The sequence below is a fragment of the Thalassophryne amazonica genome, chromosome 5, assembly GCF_902500255.1.
Source record: "Thalassophryne amazonica chromosome 5, fThaAma1.1, whole genome shotgun sequence".
Taxonomy (NCBI): domain Eukaryota; kingdom Metazoa; phylum Chordata; class Actinopteri; order Batrachoidiformes; family Batrachoididae; genus Thalassophryne; species Thalassophryne amazonica.
In genome coordinates, this window is record NC_047107.1 from 58,754,484 (window position 1) to 58,771,548 (window position 17,065).

Here is a 17,065-nt window from a genome sequence, read left to right on the forward strand (position 1 = left end):
ATATACAGGAAGTAGTACAAGTGATATATACAGAGTTGGAAAAAGTTAAACATTGGTTTGATATAAACAGATTGTCACTCAATCTTAATAAGACAAAATTCATATTATTTAATGACAGAGTGGGAAATAATGATGTGTCATTAAAAATAGATGGAATGGACATACAAAGGGTAAAAGAAACGAAATTTCTAGAAGTCATGATTGATGAAGATCTTACATGGAAGTCACACATAAATTACATAAAAGGAAACATAGCAAAAGCCATTGCTGTTTTGCATAAAGTAAAATTTTCATTAAATAGTTATGGTTAACATTGTACAATTCATTGATTGTCCCATATTTAACTTATTGTGTAGAAATCTGGGGATCAACATGTACAACTTATACACAACCATTATTTATTCTGCAGAAAAGAGCTTTAAAAATGATTAGTAATAGTCGTTTTTGAGATCCATCTATTCCATTATTCATTAAGTATAGGGTACTTAAATTTCATGATTTAGTTGATTTGAAAATATTACAAACAATGTATCAAGCTAACAAAAATACCTTACCAATAAACATTCAAAATATGTTTGAAAAAAAAGTAAGTAGTTATAATTTGAAAGGAATAGAAGTCTTTAAAAAACCAAGATTCAGAACCAAAGTAAAGGAACGGAGTATTGCAGTGAATGGTGTAAAATTATGGAACAACCTCAACAAAGAAATCAAAGAATCAAGGTCGTTCAAATTATTTAAAAAACGTATTAAATTACGTTTTATTAAATTACGGTGCAGCATCTGCAGTGATGCGGTCGCTGTATCGGACCATCGTGGTGAAGAGAGAGCTGAGTAGGGGGGCAATGCTCTCGATTTACTGATCGATCTACGTTCCGATCCTTACCTATGGTCATGAGATTTGGCTCATGACCGAAACAACGAGATCGCGAGTACAAGCGGCCGAGATGAGTTTCCTCCACAGGGTGGCTGGGTGCTCCCTTAGAGATAGGGTGAGGAACTCGGAGTCGAGTCGCTGCTCCTCCACGTCAAAAGGAGTCAGTTGAGGTGGCTCGGGCATCTTTTCCGGATGCCCCCTGGACGCCTCACTGGAGAGGTTTTCCGGGCACGTCCCACTGGGAGGAGGCCCCAGGGAAGACCCAGGACACGCTGGAGGGACTACATCTCTCGGCTGGCTTGGGAACACCTTGGGGTTCCCCCGGAGGAGCTGGGGGAGGTGTGTGTGAATCGGGAGGTCTGGGCGGCTTTGCTTGAGCTGCTGCCCCCGTGACCCGACTCTGGATAAAGTGGAAGAAAATGGATAGATGGATGGACGTATTAAATTAGATGTATTAAGTAAGTATGAAACTATGAAATAAGTCAGTGGGCTATGACAAAGCCTAGGGTGTGATCTGTTAGTGATGTCTAGAATGTTTTAAGTTTAAAATGTAACCTGTTAGGGATGGTTAAAATTATGAAATAAGTCAGTTGTATGTGACAAGTCAAAAATGTAATCTGTTTAATAATGTTGAATAATGATACTTAAAATTGAAAGATTGTATTGTAAAAAAGGGCAGAAAATATAAGACTTGTTCTTCTCTCTGCTCCTTTTCATTCAAAGTCTTGTAAATTTCATTTCTGCTTTTCTGTCTTTTTCTTTTAAATGAATGAAAAAAAATATGGGTATATTGATTTATAGCCCATGAAGTGTAAAGTTAACAATCAGAAAATGTGATTCTAAGAAAATTTGTATTTTCTGTTAGGATATGAATTTAAACCGATCTCTCAACAGAATTAAACTTGCTTTGATATTCAAGCAAGCGTCGAGCGTCAAGCTCATTCGAGGACTTCATCTGAAATATGATGGAATATGGTTGATATTTTCTGCCCTAAGATGCCTTGTTTGTTTTTTTGTACTCTATTTTCCTTTATATACACCCAAATATGCTTCAAATGATGTCAAATCACATCAAATCATAGTTTGACCAAAAATCATATTAATTTCTGTTTTTCCATTATATGAGTCGTAAACTCGTAATCAGTTTTTTTTTTTTTTTTTTTTTTTTTTTATGGAATGTCCCTTTAAGGTAAGTAAATTTGTCATTATGGTACTTATGTAACAAAAACATGTCACTGGGTGTACTGAACTTATTTTGAATGGTTCTGATACTTGAAATATCAAGTTTATGTTGTGTAATGGAACCAATGAATCATAAAAAAATGATGCTAATAAATTTGCCATAATTTACTCTAAAATATCTTTGTCATCTTTGCTTTTGTATTCTTATTTTCTTCATATTCACAAAAAACATACTTCAATCTATGTAATTTTTATATATAATTAATGTGCTTGATGTAAAATAGGCCAATTATGGTCCATTTTGATGTCATTATCATTTTTGAAGTTTGATAAAGTTAATCAATAGACCTATCTTATCTGACATAATTGTATTTTCTTAGCTAAGACTGGCATAATGGTCTATAAAAGTTGTCTTATTGGTTTTCCTCATGCAATAAACACTATAATTAGATACCAAAATTGTCAAAATCAGACCATCATAACAGATTTTATGAACTTGACCCTTCATGAAAAGTGCGTTGACCTTTCCACATTTTCAGTCATTGTGATGTAACACAAGGTCAAAAATAGGTCAAACTATATATTTTTCGACACTACTCGTCGAGACAGATAATTCGATATGCATCTCAAAAGGATTGGGTCACTTTTGAATTTAGACCCTTTTTTGACCAATAAATGGGGGTTTTTGGCCTAAACATGGCCAAAAAAAATTTTAAATTATTTTTGGCATCGCCCCTGATGTGAAACCTTACTATATAAGGACTTGATCCAGCATAGATGCCTGCTTGTAACAAAAAAAAATGGCAAAAAAAATGTTTTATGAAGCACTTGTTTTGCCTTCTGCTGGCTGTCTGGAGTGTGAATGGGTGAATGTGAGGTATAATTGTAAAGCTCTTTGAGCTTCTGATGCAGATGGAAAAGCGCTATATAAATGCAGTCCATTTCCCATTTTGAAAATTGGATTGGGTTAATGTGAGGCATAATTGTAAAGCGTTTTGAGCATCTGGTACAGATGGAAATCCAATCAAAGGAAAACTGGATTTCGAAATCGAGTCAAATGAAATCGTCATGTGACGAACCTCGGCGTGTTTTCATTGGTGGTTCCACGCTCTACGGTTTGGTCACGTGACAGTATCCGTCACTGCTGGCTGAGCGAAGCGTGTTAGCAGGTAAAATAAGGAGTGGAGAAGTGTTATGTTAATAATACGGGGTTGGAAAGTTCTTTTAACTGTTTGGTTTGATAGTTTATGATTGTGTGGCTGCTTGTGAGAGGGAGGTCCGTTGGTTTAATGAAACTGAGTTCGCATGCCTGTTAGCTGCAGTTGTGCGTGTTGCTTTGGGTGGACGTTCACACGCATGGGCAGTTAGCGTTAGCGTGTTCCTCGAGTCTGTCGTTGGTTCTCATAAAGTGGGGGTTGTAACTCCAATAACTTTATTCTGACGCCGCTCGCATTAGATTTTATCAGCAAAGTTGTATAAATTAAAGGCAGCAGAATTAAAGGCAGTGTTTTGAATGTTTCGCCAGTTACTGTCAGTTCATACCGCTAATGTTAGCCGCCGAGGTTAACTTAATAAACTGGCGTTAGCATCCTTGCTAGTTTACACAAAAGGATACGTCCTCGTCTTATGGCAGGTTTTTCTGATCTCTTTTCGCCCTGCCTTTAAGAATATTGTTTACGAGCAGGTTGTAAGTGTTGCCATTAAAATTTGTGAATCATTTGGTCATTTGAAACAGACAAACAAGCGTCTATCAGTGTTGATCATGTTTCCCTTTGTGCAACTGAAATAATACTAATATAATGTGCTCACCTCATGAGTTAAAATGGTCTTAATTCTAAGTTAAATTCCAAAATGCTCTTGCTGTTAGGCTGAGGTTCTTTATATTGCTCGACAGTGTCTTGATAAATAGACCTTGTGTGCTAGGTTTCTTTGTTTTAAAATGCTGTACTTTGGTGTATATCAGGGCTGAAGGAAAGTTTGAGCCACACCACGTATAAAGTTATTGCATACCAATGGTGTTGTGTATGAGAGACTAAGGAAGGATTGTAAACTGACACCGGACAGTCCCCTCTTGGCTGGCTAAATTTAACCTCGGTGGTGGGGGTAACAGATGATTAAATCTTAGATTGCACAGTTGAAAACATTGAGTCTGGTTACACTGCAGTGAAAATTAATTTGACAGTTGTCTGGTTTTATGTAAATTTCAGACTTTCACTGAATTTCAGATACTCAAGCAAAAGTTATCGTTAAATGCATGCAACCTGAGAAAATATGAAATAGATTTTTTTATGCCCCTGCTTGTTCAGGGGAGGATTATGTTTTCACTCTGGCTGGTGAACTGTATGTAAATTTTTTGTTTCTGCACAATAACTAAAGAACACCTTGTCTCATTGAAACCATTTCTTCGTGGTGACTTGAGGGGAGGCTAGAGGTAGGATCCCTTAGAAAATGGAGCTTGTCCATCTGCCAGCATGGCTCCACACTCTCACGAGCGCCACTAACTTAGCTTATGACAAGCTAAAAGTGAACGCTCTCGTTTTGGCTGAACGTCTAGCCAGTTTCTGGGCATTCTGTGTTAGTATGCGCCCACGGCCAATGTGCTTGATGAATTCCTGCGCAAAAAGTAGTTCCCTGATAATTCATTCTAATCTTTACCTGTAATAAAATTATAAAGATAACTGAAGTTTTAAGAGTGGCCGTAATAAATATTTAAGAAACTTAAAGTTTATGAGCATTGTAAACATTGACACGATGGAGTTTGATGCAGAAGTGTTCAGAAAGATACGATTGGATTGGTTTGATTACTATTTATAGTTGGAGAAGACATTGGTGTTAACTTCGTGTTAAAGTCAGAACAAGAAGTTGCACTGAAAGAAAGTTGTTGCTCCACCGAGAGTGGCACGCTGAGCAGTGTGGCAAAAGTAGTCCAGCGAGCTCAATCTGTGGGCGTGAGCTATCCCACAATGGCAAGATAGCAGAGATGTCAGTCCAATGAAAGCGGCACTCTGAGCAGGGTGATATGGCTCCTATGGGCACCATCTTGATTTTGGTTTTAGTAAGAATATTTCAGTAAGATGAGACAATTTCTTGGTGGTGTACTGGGGAAGGCTTGAGGAAGGTTCCTTTTGCAGGGTTTTTCTGCATAGAAAAATGTGAGTTGGCCCCCTCAGTGAGATTTCATAGTGCCTCACTCAGAGTAAACACTGGCCATTGTCCAAAGTAAAGGCTCAGACATAAATATTTTAATGATCTTTGCCTGGTCGGGCACAAATAATTCAAAGTCTTCCTCATTGTTCGGCAACATTTTTGATCTTTTGTGATCTTTAAATCATTGCAGATGCGCGTGTACATTTGGTCAGCGTACACGGGAGTAGATTCTTCTACCAGCTGATGCAGATAGTAGGATTGATCAGCTCAAAAAATCAAACACTGAGAAGAAAATATTTTAGAGAAATACATTGCAGTTCACCCAGTAGGTTTTTCTCTATCAGACAGTACATGTTCTTGTGTATCAATCAGTGTCACAGGGTTCAATATAATGTCGACTGTCATTATCATGAAAAGGAACAAATGTAAAAAATAAATGGATTTCATTACGCGTACCTGTAGCATCCTGAGATGCAGAATCTCTTCAGACATATCAGGGTTCTAGTTAGCGCATACTTGCGTTACGGCCCATTAACGCTATAATTTTGGACCGTTACAATTTTTAATATAGCGTCTGTAATAAACCGTTTCTGCACCGCGACTCCAGTTTGAAGTGTGAATCGAAGCAGTGCTTCGATTCAGTGGCTCGTGGCTCTTTGATTCGCTGCTCTTCAGAAGCAGTAAGTCCGCTTCTTAACCCCTCTGAAAGCCATTAAAATATCATGAGTCACTTTTGTGTGGATTAAAGTCACTAACTGGGACTGTTGTCTTGCAGTCGAGAAACGAGAATCGTCCTCCCTTCCGTGCTTCAAACGCTGCGTGGCTCTCTGTTGAGATAGAGTCCGCTCAGAATTAATAACTTCAAAACGAATCGCCGCTTTAAATAAAATGACACCTCTTACAAACGTTGCAATACAGACAGTAAACAACAATCGACTAAATGTTTTTCCTCCCAAAATGAGACGTGCTTCATTCTTTATAAACCTGACCTGCAGTGCATCTGCAAGTACTCGGCTCATAGGTATGGAAAGACATTCATGCCAATAATAATGTATGAAAGGAAATGCTTTTGACAAAAACTAACACTTTATTTCTGTTTATGTCCAGAGATCAAGGATCCACCATGTAGAGTTTAATATGTCCAGAGTTTAAGGATCCAGTAACCAATTTCATATTTATTTACTTTAAAACTCAATAAAATGTTGTTCAATTTCAAATTAATCAGCTTATAAAGCACCAAATTACAACAAAACCCGTCTCAAGGTGCCTCACACAGAACAGTTCAACATAAAAAAATTAAAATAAATAAAAAGAAAACATTCAGATACCTAAATAAAAACGGAAGTAAAAGAATAAAACATAACAAAATAAAAACTACTCATAAGAAAGAGAATAAAAATAGGTTTTAAGTCTTGACTTAAAAATGTCCACGGACTCCGACTGCCTCACTGAGGTCCGTGTACTGGCTAACCCAGAATGAGATTGCCCACTCAACAAGCTTCCCCAGCCTTCTGGACATGATGAAGGGACTTGGGCTGTCGTACCTGGCTTTTCCCCTTTGGGTACCCCTAAAATGGCCAATTTTAGCTTGAATTTTCAAAAGCTTTCCCTCTTCTGCACCCCCCAGTCGCTTCGCTCCATTGACATTACCACTACGCTAAAATTTTATCCTAGCTAGAACCCTGCATATGAATGAATTTATTCGGCACACAGCTCAACAATAAGAGAAACCCATAAAAAGAACAACTTAACAGTGTACCTGTGTGGCCATAAGGGTGTAGGCAGATACCACTTATAAAAAATTTTGTATATGTATGTATGTACAGTGAGGAAAATAAGTATTTGAACACCCTGTGATTTTGCAAGTTCTCCCACTTAGAAATTGTGGAGGGGTTTGAAATTTTCATCTTAGTTGCATGTCCACTGTGAGAGACATGATCCCAAAAAAAAAACAAATCCGGAAATCGCAGTGTATGATTTTTTTTTTTTTTTTTAATAATTTAGTTGCATGGTACTGCTGCAAATAAGTATTTCAACACCTGCCAATCAGCAGAAATTCTGGCCCTCAAAGACCTGTTAGTCCACCTCTAAAAAGTCCACCTCCACTCCACTTATTATTCCAAATTACGAGGTCTGTCCATAAAGTATCATACCTTTTTATTTTTTTTTAAACTATATGGATTTGATTCATATGTTTTCACGTGAGACAAGCTTGAACCCTCGTGCGCATGCGTGAGTTTTTCCACGCCTGTCGGTGACGTCATTCGCCTGTGAGCATGCTTTGGGCAGGAGTGGTCCCGCCCCGTTGTCAGATTTTCATTGTCTGGAAATGGCGGAATGAAAAGGACTTTTTTCCATCAGAATTTTTTCAGAAGCTGTTAGAGACTGGCACCTGGAAACCATTCGAAAAGTTTATCTGGCTTTTGGTGAAAATTTTACGGGCTTCACAGAGAATAAGGTCTGTTAGTACAGCTTTAAGGACCCCTTTAAGGACGCTCGGCGCACCACGCTCCGAGCTGCGACGACGCGGCACAAGCCACCGGACCATTTCTAAGCTCATGGCTCTGTGGATACGAGACCGTCGTGTGCTCTTTCTCTGGTTATCACAAGAGCTGGACATCAGCCATTTTCCGGCAGATTTTACTTTTAACAAGAGATTTTGTCATGGAAAGCTGCGCGGAGGCTTTGCGCGTCACGACCGATTTGCTTTGGAAGCGAGACAAAGGAACATCTCCGTTTCGATGCGCGAGAGGACAAGTTTGGACATGTCTATCTCAGCTTTCAGTGCTTACCAGTCCAGTAAGTATCAGTGAAATTGTGGAGAGCTGGACATGTCCAAACTTGTCCTCTGACACACCGAAACGGAGGTGTTCATTTGTCTCGCTTCCACAGCGAATCGATCTTTGCGCGCGAAGCCTCCGCTCGGCTTTCCATGACAAAATCTCTTGTTAAAAGTGAAATCTGCCGGAAAATGGCTGATGTCCAGCTCTTGTGATAACCAGAGAAAGAGCACACGATGGTCTCGTATCCACAGAGCCATCCGTTTAGAAATGGTCCGGTGGCTTATGCCGCGTCGTCACAGCTCGGAGCGCGGCGCGCTGAGCGTCCCTAAAGGGGTCCTTAAAGCTGTACTAACAGACCTCATTCTCTGTGAAGCCCGTAAAATTTTCACCGAAAGCCAGATAAATTTTTCGAATGGTTTCCAGGTGCCAGTCTCTAACAGCTTCTGAAAAAATTCTGATGGAAAAAAACCCCCAAATCATTCCGCCATTTCCTGACAATGAAAATCCGACGAGGGGGCTTGACCACTCCTTCCACAAGGCGTGCTCACAGGCGAATGACGTCACCGACAGGCGTGGAAAAACTCACGCATGCGCACAAGGGTTCAAGCTTGTCTGACGTGAAAACATGTGAATCAAATCCATATAGTTTAAAGAAAAAATAAAAAGGTACGATACTCTATTGACAGACCTCGTAGAAGCACCTATTTGAGGTCGTTAGCTGCATAAAGACACCTGTCCACCCCATGCAATCAGCAAGACTCCAACTACTAACATGGCTAAGACCAAAGAGCTGTCAAAAGACACCAGAGACAAAATTGTAGACCTCCACAAGGCTGGAAAGGGCTACGGGGCAGTTGCCAAGCAGCTTGATGAAAAAAGATCAACTGTTGGAGCAATTATTAGAAAATGGATAGAGCTAAACATGACTGACAATCTCCCTCGGACTGGGGCTCAATGCGAGATCTCACCTCGTGGCGTATCAATGATCCTAAGAAAGGTGATGAATCAGCCCAGAACTGCACGGGAGGAGCTGGTCAATGACCTGACAAGAGCTGGCACCACTGTTTCCAAGGTTACTATTGGTAATACACTAAGACGTCATGGGTTAAAATCATGCATGGCACGGAAGGTTCCCCTGCTTAAATCAGCACACGTCCAGGCCTGTCTCAAGTTTGTCCATGACCATTTGGATGATCCAGAGGAGTCATGGGAGAAAGTTATGTGGTCAAATGAGACCAAAATAGAACTTTTTGGTCTTAATTCCACTCGCCATGTTTGGAGGAAGAAGAATGCCGAGTACCATCCCAAAACACCGTCCCTATTGTGAAGCATGGGGGTGGAAGCATCATGCTTTGGGGGTGTGTTTCTGCACATGGGACAGGACGACTACACTATATTAAGGAGAGGATGACCAGGGCCATGTATTGCGAGATTTTGGGAACAACCTCCTTCCCTCAGTTAGAGCATTGAAGATGGGTCGTGGATGGGTCTTCCAACATGACAATGACCCGAAGCACACAGCCAGGATAACCAAGGAGTGGCTCCGTAAGAAGCATATCAAGGTTCTGTAGTGGCCTAGCCAGACTCCAGACCTAAACCCAATAGAAAATCTTTGGAGGGAGCTCAAACTCTGTGTTTTGTCAGAGACAGCCCAGTAACCTGGCTGATCTAGAGAAGATCTGTGTGGAGGAATGGGCCAAAATCCCTGCTGCAGTGTGTGGAAACCTGGTGAAAAACTATAGGAAACGTTTGACCTCTGTAATTGCTAACAAATGCCACTGTAGCAAATATTAGCATTGATTTTCACAGGTGTTGAAAAACGTATTTGCAGCAGTAACATACAAATAAATTATTTTAAAAAAATCATACATTGTGATTTCCGGATTTTTTTTTTTTGTTTTTTTTTAGATTGTCTCTCACACTGCACCTAAGATGAAAATTTCAGACCCCTCCACTGTGTGTGTGTGTGTGTGTGTGTGTGTGTGTGTGTGTGTGTGTGTGTATATATATATATACACATACAGTGAGGAAAATAAGTATTTGAACACCCTGCGATTTTGCAAGTTCTCCCACTTAGAAATCATGGAGGGGTCTGACGTTTTCATCTTCGGTGCATGTCCACTGTGAGAGACATAATCTAAAAAAAAAAAAAAAATCCGGAAATCACAATGTATGATAGTGTTTGTTTTTTTTTTTTTTTAATAATTTATTTGTATGTTACTGCTGCAAATAAGTATTTGAACACCTGCCAGTCAGCAAGAATTCTGGCTCACACAGACCTGTTAATTTTTCTTTAAGAAGCCCTCTTATTCTGCACTCTTTACCTGTATTAATTGCACCTGTTTGAACTTGTTACCTGTATAAAAGACACCTGTTCACACACTCAATCAATCACAGTCCAACCTGTCCACCATAGCGAAGACCAAAGAGCTGTCTAAGGACACCAGGGACAAAACTGTAGACCTGCACAAGGCTGGGATGGACTACAGGACAACAGGTAAGCAGCTTGGTAGAAGACAACAGCTGTTAGGATTATTTTTTAGAAAGCGAAAGAAACACAAGATGACTGTCAATCTCCCTCGGTGTGGGTTTCCATGCAAGATATCACTTTGTGGGGTAAGGATGCTTCTAAGAAAGCTCAGAACTACACAGGAGGACCTGGCCAATGACCTGAAGAGAGCTGGGACCACAGTCACAAAGATTACATTAGTAACACATGATGCTGTCATGGTTTAAAATCCTGCAGCGCAGCAAGGCCCCCCTGCTCAAGCCAGCACATGTCCAGGCCCGTTTGAAGTTCACCTGCGACCATCTGGATGATCCAGAGGAGGCATGGGAGAAGGTCATGTGGTCAGATGAGACCAGAATAGAGCTTTTTGGAATCAACTCCGCTTACCATGTTTAGAGGATGAGAACAACCCCAAGAAAACCATCCCAACCGTGAAGCATGGGGGTGGAAACATCATACTCTGGGGGTTCTCTTCTGTAAAGGGGACAGGACAACTGCACTATATTGAAGGGAGGGTGGATGGGTCATGTATTGCGAGATTTTGGCAAACAACCTCCTTCCCTCAGTAAGAGCATTGAAGATAGGTCATGGCTGGCTCTTCCAGCATGACGGTGACCCCACACACACAGCCAGGGCAACTAAGGGGGGCCTTGTAAGAAGCATTTCAAGGTCCTGGAGTGGCCTGGCCAGTCTCCAGACCTGAACTCAATAGAAAATCTTTGGAGGGAGCTGAAACTCCAAACCTGAAAGATCTAGAGATGATCTGTATAGAGGAGTGGACCAAAATCCCTGCTGCAGTGTGCGCAAACCTGGTGAAAAACTACAGGAAATGTTTGACCTCTGTAATTGCAAAGAAAGTCTACTGTACCAAATATTAACATTGATTTTCAGAGGTGTTCAAATACTTATTTGCAGCAGTAACATACAAATAAATTATTTAAAAATCATATATTGTGATTTCTGGGGATGGGTATTGATAAGATTTTATCTATCGATGCCATTATCGATTCTGCTTATCGATACCTCGTGAATTTTGTACTAAAAGTAGGCTTTACAGGTTTTCTATGTATTTCATTGAGTCTTAAAGTAAATAAATATGAAATTGGTCACTGTATCCTTGATCTCTGGACATAAATAAAAATAAACAAAATGGTGTTTCACTTTGAAGTTATTAGTTCTGACTGGATTCTATCGTTCTAACTTGACTTGGTAGAGAGCTGCGTAGCGTTTGGAGCTGTGTGAACAGAACGGAGGACGATTCTCGTTTCTTTCTCGCAACAAGACAGGAGTCCCAGTTAGTATCTTTAATCCGCACAAAAGTGACTCACGATTTCACATATTCAGGGATGAAAGTGGTGGAAAAACAAAAAAAAGCTGAAACCCAAAATTACCCCCCCAACACCACATGCACGAAAATGTTTGAATTCTAGAAGCTGTGAAATGCAATCTGGAACTATTGCAGACAATAAACTGGAGTGAGTGCAGCATCCATTTTGGTGAGGGGGGGGAAAAAAAAAAAAACCTTACTCAAATTCATTCCAGTAGTGTTCTGCTCTTACTAGGATGCAGCAGTTTTTTAGCTTGGCAGATAGTTCTGGAGGAAATCACTGAAGAAATGAACACATTGAAAATATGGTTTTACCGAAAAAAAAAAAGTCATTAAACTTAAATAAGAGGGATGAAATGGAGGTGTAAGAGTCGCTTGGTGTTCACAGGAAACACTTATTTATTTCTGTATGTATTTATTTATTTATTTATGTAAGTTCATTGTTAGTTGGTTTTATATTTTCTGTTGTGTTTTTATTCAGGTTCTTTTTGTCTCTTCCTCTAAAATTGTATATAATCATTAGATTAGTTATTACTGTTATTGTTGTGCTTGCTATTATTAATATATAAACAAAAATAAACTTAAAATATTACAATTTGTAATACATTTGACTGTTTTACGACAAACGCTTGACAGCTGCAACTGCTTAATGCTAACTTTAACATTGAAAATGCCATAGATATGCTAAAGTGTTAGCATCTGTCCCATTTTTAAGTTATAAACTACATCTGTCAACTGTTTCAGAAGACCATAACAGGTTGGTTTAACAAAAAAAAGGTAAATAAAACTCACAGCCATATGCTCTTTAGGGTTTTAGTGGGGGAAAGCGAAAGAAAAAATTAACAAATCAATGATCGAAGCACTGCTTCGATCTGCGAATCACTGCTTCGATTGGTTCAAGGTTCAAAGCAAAGCCGCGCTGCAGAAAAGTTGATTCCACACCCGCTGCAGGGTCTGTAATCAATGTAGAGAAATTATAATTTTCCTGATAAACACCCCCCAAAACAACGGCCACTCTGAAGGACCGATAAGGGAATCGTTAAGTAAAAAGGTTATTGATGTCGGTGGATTGAATCATTTCTTAACGATACCCGAAAGGAACCGGTTCTCGATATCCATCCCTAGTGAGTTCCGTTTTTTTAGATTATGTCTCTCACAGTGGACATGCACCCAAGATGAAAATTTCAGACCCCTCCATGATTTCTAAGTGGGAGAACTTGCAAAATTGCAGGGTGTTCAAATACTTATTTTCCTCACTGTGTGTGTGTATATATGTATATATATATGTGTGTGTGTGTGTGTATAGGGGGGGGTGGCCAAGTGGTTAATGCGCTTGGTTTCAGTCCATAAGGTTCCGGGTTCAAATCCCACCCCTGCCACAGTTCTCCTGTGGCTGTGGTGACCCCGAGTGCAAACAAGGGAGCTGCCGAAGGGACTTACTTTTTGTGTATGTGTATATGTATGTATGTATGTGTGTATGTGTATGTGTATATATATATATATATATATATATATGTATGTATGTATGTATGTATGTATGTATGTATATATATAAAAACTTCTCACGAGCTGGTTCTACGGAACAGTTTTGGGGACCAAACATCCAGACTCCCTCCTCCCTTGAGCTCTGTAGCTGCTTACCTGCTGCGCTCACCTGTCTTCATGTGGAGGAAGCGACCCAGAATGCGCGGGAAACCGCGGAGGTGTCCTTGTGAAAATTAAGGCTCACTGGAGGTTCATCCGTGGAATTGTCCCTCTCTTCAGGACTCCTGGATTCCCAGTAATTAGAAGATCGTATGGATTATGGTGGATCCAGCCCGTGTTCCCTGCGCGTTTGGACACCAGCCTGCATCATCTGCCGCTTGCAGCACCTCAGGTCAAACGCCGGGCGAAGCGCCGCGGGGTGGATTTTGGCGCCCTCTGGCCGCTGTGCCGCTGCTCCTCGCGGGTCTGTGAAACTGTGTCATTACGCTTTGGCCTGTTGAATGCTAGATCGTTAGCTAACAAAACATTTTTATTGAAAGATTTCTTTACATCGCGCAAACTGGATATAATGCTGCTCACAGAGACCTGGCTCCAAGTCTGAGTCTTCACCTTTCTCCGAGCTTTTACCCCCTGCATGCCTTTACTTTAATACGCCTCGGATGACTGGCAGAGGCGGTGGGCTAGCTACTGTATATAAAGAAAGCTACATCTGTCGGCAGGTACCGACAGATCTGTTTTCCAGCTTTGAACTGCAGACTTTTGTGATAAGCTCTGATACTCTAGTCCTGTGCGCACTGGTGTATCGCCCTCCAAAGCCGAATAAAGACTAAATTCAGGACTTTACTGACTTTGTGGCCAGCTTATCATTTAATTACGATCACTTTCTGATTCTTGGGGATTTTAATATCCACATCTGTTTCAAATCCAAGCCAATGGTGAAAGACTTCTTGGATTTGATTGACTCTTTTAATTTGACTCAGTCTGTGTCAAGCTGTAGTCACGAGAAGGGGCATATTTTGGACATTGTGCTCTCTTTCGGTGTTAATCCTAATGTAATTGAGATTTGTGAAACCCACTTCTCTGAACACTTTGCTGTTTTATTCTCTGTAGCGTTGTCTCGGAGCGTGGTCAGTCTGTGCGCCACGGCGCGGCGGCTGCGCACATTCAATACTGAGTCAGCCGCCCTGTTTTCTGATGCTTTTCATGAAACGTATAGAAACGACTCAGATAACGCAACTCCCGATGAACTCCTTTTTTATTTTAATGGTGCGTGCACAAAGGCTTAGGACTCTGTGGCTCCTTTGTTAAACAATTTCTCTGATACTCACTCGACTGAAAAGCGATCGAAAGCCGCCTGAATCTTACGAATGGTTTCCAACACGGAGGTGTTTTTTGTCCCGCTGCGCCATGAGCAGCTGCGTCCTGACGCGTGAATCCGTCTGCACGTCTTTCATTACAAAATCTCCTTTAACAGTGGAATGTGCCGATAAAGTGCTGATCCCAACCTCTTATGAAACTTCTCTGCTAGTTACACGACGTCCTGCATCAACAGAGCCTTTAAATTTGGAAATGATAAGCTCCTTTCAGCCTGTCGATGGCCGCTCGGAGCGCGGCGCGCCCTCCGGCGCTGTGGTCCGTCCTTAAAGCGGCAGTAACAATCCTTAATCTCTCTGAAGTCCATAAAATTTTCAGCGAAAGCCAACCGAATCTTCGAAATGGTTTCCAGTTGGTTGTCTGGCAGAGTTTCTGAAAAAATTTAATGCAACAAAACGGCAGTCCTTCAGACATTCTTCTGACAATGAAAAAAAACGACGAGAGGGGTGGACCAGTGCTCACACAAAGCCTGCCCACAGGCGAATGACGCAACCGATAGGCGCGAAAAAACTCACGCATGCGCACGAAGGTTCAAGCTTGGCTGATGCAATCACACGTGATTCAAATCCATATGGTTTTTGAAAAAAATAAAAAGGTCCGATACTTTTCTCACAGACCTTTTCTCACAGACCTATGTATGGATGTATGTGTATATATATATATATATATATATATATATATATATATATATATATATATATGTATATATTATATATATATATGTGTGTATATACACTCAACAAAATATAAACGCAACACTTTTGGTTTTGCTCCCATTTTGTATGCGATGAACTCAAAGATCTAAAACTTTTTCCACATACACAATATCACCATTTCCCTCAAATGTTGTTCACAAACCAGTCTAAATCTGTGATAGTGAGCACTTCTCCTTTGCTGAGATAATCCATCCCACCTCACAGGTGTGCCATATCAAGATGCTGATTAGACACCATGATTAGTGCACAGGTGTGCCTTAGACTGTCCACAATAAAAGGCCACTCTGAAAAGTGCAGTTTTGTTTTATTGGGGGGGGGAGATACCAGTCAGTATCTCATTTGCCTCATGCAGTGCAACACATCTCCTTCGCATAGAGTTGATCAGGTTGTCAATTGTGGCCTGTGGAATGTTGGTCCACTCCTCTTCAATGGCTGTGTGAAGTTGCTGGATATTGGCAGGAACTGGTACACGCTGTCGTATACGCCGGTCCAGAGCATCCCAAACATGCTCAATGGGTGACATGTCTGGTGAGTATGCCGGCCATGCAAGAACTGGGACATTTTCAGCTTCCAAGAATTGTGTACAGATCCTTGCAACATGGGGCCGTGCATTATCCTGCTGCAACATGAGGTGATGTTCTTGGATGGAACAACAATGGGCCTCAGGATCTCGTCACGGTATCTCTGTGCATTCAAAAAAAGCCATCAATAAAATGCACCTGTGTTCTTCATCCATAACAGATGCCTGCCCATACCATAACCCCACCGCCACCATGGGCCACTCGATCCACAACACTGACATCAGACAACCGTTCACCCACACGACGCCACCCATGCTGTCTGCCATCTGCCCTGGACAGTGTGAACCGGGATTCATCCGTGAAGAGAACACCTCTCCAACGTGCCAAACACCAGCGAATGTGAGCATTTGCCCACTCAAGTTGGTTACGACGACGAAATGGAGTCAGGTCGAGACCCCGATGAGGACGACGAGCATGCAGATGAGCTTCCCTGAGACGGTTTCTGACAGTTTGTGCAGAAATTCTTTGGTTATGCAAACCGATTGTTTCAGCAGCTGTCTGAGTGGCTGGTCTCAGACGATCTTGGAGGTGAACATGCTGGATGTGGAGGTCCTGGGCTGGTGTGGTTACACGTGGTCTGCGGTTGTGAGGCTGGTTGGATGTACTGCCAAATTCTCTGAAACGCCTTTGGAGACGGCTTATGGTAGAGAAATGAACATTCAATACACGAGCAACAGCTCTGGTTGCCATTCCTGCTGTCAGCTTACCAATTGCACGCTCCCTCAAATCTTACGACATCTGTGGCATTGTGCTGTGTGATAAAACTGCACCTTTCAGAGTGGCCTTTTATTGTGGGCAGTCTAAGGCACACCTGTGCACTAATCATGGTGTCTAATCAGCATCTTTGTATGGCACACCTGTGAGGTGGGATGGATTATCTCAGCAAAGGAGAAGTGCTCACTATCACAGATTTAGACTGGTTTGTGAACAATATTTGAGGGAAATGGTGATATTGTGTATGTGGAAAAAGTTTTAGATCTTTGAGTTCATCTCATACAAAATGGGAGCAAAACCAAAAGTGTTGCGTTTATATTTTTGTTGAGTATATGTGTGTGTGTGTGTGTATAGTGGTGTGTGTGTGTGTATA

The 17,065-nt window shown here is 41.1% G+C and overlaps 1 protein-coding gene across 1 annotated transcript in view; it reads left to right on the forward strand.

Moving 5' to 3' along the window:
* The first annotated feature begins 3,127 nt into the window (after nt 1–3,127).
* The window catches only part of LOC117510609 (ubiquitin-associated protein 2-like), a 61,366-nt gene continuing 47,428 nt past the window's right edge, over nt 3,128–17,065 (forward strand). Inside the window, exon 1 of the mRNA XM_034170403.1 lies at nt 3,128–3,225. The gene's annotated coding sequence lies outside the window, so the exon portion shown is untranslated. The remainder of the gene's footprint in view (nt 3,226–17,065) is intronic.